Genomic DNA, 2385 nt, shown 5'->3' with positions numbered 1-2385 from the left:
GCGTTGATTCAATTCAAGCAACAACAACGTCAAACTCATAGAACTTTTATTAACAAAACAAATAAAAATACACCATATATGCCTAATAAAATAACAAATTACTTAGGCTACACAAAGTTGAAATAGGTATATAAAACTGAAAATCAGCAAACACTGTGGAACCAAATAAATAAGAAACATAGAACGTTTATTAGCAAAACGAATTAGAAAGCTTGGAGGCACAGCATAGGCTACACCTTGATGTAAAATAAAATAAATAAAATACACAAAGTTTAAATAAAGTAATCAGCAAACACTGTGGAACCAAATAAATAAGAAACGGATGTTTAAATAAACTTCCAGTCAATAGGCTTTTCAAAATCTAAAATAATCCAAACAGGCGCCTTTGCATTTCCTTTCTAAACAATCTTCTGCCATCGTCTTGTCTTTCTCACCTCACTCTTGTCAGTCAGCTCGACTCACTCTCCTCACGTGATAAATAAAATCTGACTCCTGCTCCGTGGTGCACCGTCATTCGCGCACGGTTCGGCACACTGCATTGAGTGTTTAGTTTTTAAAAGTGTCTGTCCTCTAACTGAACTAGGCTAAATGATTTTTGTTACTATAAAAAAATCAAAACGACGGTGGGGGGCGGTGCCGCGGTAGACAAATGACGTAACCGGTGTTGCGCCTTAACACCGGTATAACCGAAAACACCGTCTATCGCAGCAAGCCTAGTCTGCAGCATTTTTTTCAGTTTAATGTTTGCAGCAGTCAAACACTCAGTGGTAATATGGAAACATACTTTCAAAGCAGTAGATGTCAGAAAAAGAAGCATATTTTATTACTCCAGAATCGAATTTTTAGTTGGGGTGAGTGAAACAAAACTCGCAACAATAAATTCTGTGTACTTTTTGTTGTGATTTTGTGCACCTGATGGCTGTTTCAATCTCTTTACATACTAGTAAGAAATAGAGGAAGAGCTTGTTAGAAAAAAGCTGTTTGTCATGGAACTATGGATTTGCTAGGCCCCACCCTCCTTAGTTACCGTTGCTAACACTGTCCATTGCTAACTTTCCTACAAGCACTTACTATGCTGCTGGCAAATGTGAGAGAGAAGAAATCAGATTGGGTGAATAATTGAATAAAATCTGAATTAAACATGCTTTTATGTTGCTCCGTTACCTCGGAGCAGTGCATCATCTTCTTAGCCTTCTGCTACATGGAGTAGCATTTTTTAACACTGCTTTTTTTAACACTATACTTTAGATATTACCAAGTTAATATTTCATGAATCCCTGAATTTCATGATTTCCATAAAAAGATCTATATTGTGTATGAGCCGTGTACACTATATATTACATACAATAAAATAATATTATATACAACAATAATAAAGAATGTATTATATACAATAAAGAATGGCAACATCCTAACAGCAATACCCAACCTTAATTTTAAAATTGATAAAATAAATAACATTAACTGTATTTTTATATTTATCTAATATGTACTTAAGTTCATCTTTAAAAAAACTGAATTAATAATTTAATAACTATTAAATGTAATTTGTAGTAAATCTCAATCGATTTTTCATACTGTATATTTATGTTGTGATGCCTAAATTCAGTTGTAATGTATAAAATGATTGAATTTATTTTAATTTATTTAAAAAATACATAAAATTATAATATCAGACGTTTATCAGTTATCAGCCATATAGTTATCGGCTTATTGGCATTTGCAATAATTTTAAAAGAAGAGACAGAAGAAGGGTTGTATATAATATGTATGTATGTATTTTTATATGCAAAGTTGTGGCAACCATGTTATAACTTTGATAAAATTTCTATTGGAAAGTTTAGTCTTTAAGCACTCAGATAGAATCTCATATTAATGTTTCTAGCAGGTAGGCTTATTTATAATAATGGTTTATATACAAAATATATGTATTAATATAATACATTGTTTAAGGATACGTGTATATATATATATTAGGGTGTGAAAGACTTCTGATTTTTTAAAGTCGACTTTTATGTGATGAAAGTCGAGTCGAAGTCGACTAGTCGCTGATGACGTCATTAATGAACAAATAAGTCTGGAGCTGTGACAAACACCTTGTGCACAGCTATGGCATACGACACAGCGCTGCCCACATGGCTATTGCTCCTATAACAGTTAATTTTTATCAGTTATTTTGTCTTTGGGTCATTATATTTCTCACAGATTTCTGCTCGTTCTAAATCAGATAAAGTAGCACAGTAAAGATTACATTCATATGAATGCATTAGTGAGAACGATTGCGTGTCTGAATTAATTCTATCTGGCAGCGTCTCTCTACTAGTAGTGAAGCTGTGGGATTTAGTTATTAAGAAATATATGCTTGAACTTTTCAGTTTCTAAGCT

General features: G+C 32.7%; 1 protein-coding gene across 1 annotated transcript in view; it reads left to right on the top strand.

The window, feature by feature from the left end:
* Positions 1–2385, top strand: part of fzd3b (frizzled class receptor 3b) — a 38008-nt gene that overhangs the window by 22550 nt on the left and 13073 nt on the right. The gene's annotated exons all lie outside the window — the stretch shown is intronic.

This window comes from Sinocyclocheilus anshuiensis, unplaced genomic scaffold (assembly GCF_001515605.1).
Source record: "Sinocyclocheilus anshuiensis isolate Anshui unplaced genomic scaffold, SAMN03320099.WGS_v1.1 scaffold261, whole genome shotgun sequence".
Classification (NCBI taxonomy): domain Eukaryota; kingdom Metazoa; phylum Chordata; class Actinopteri; order Cypriniformes; family Cyprinidae; genus Sinocyclocheilus; species Sinocyclocheilus anshuiensis.
Note: the sequence above shows the minus strand (reverse complement) of the source record. Positions and strands in the feature narration are given on the sequence as shown.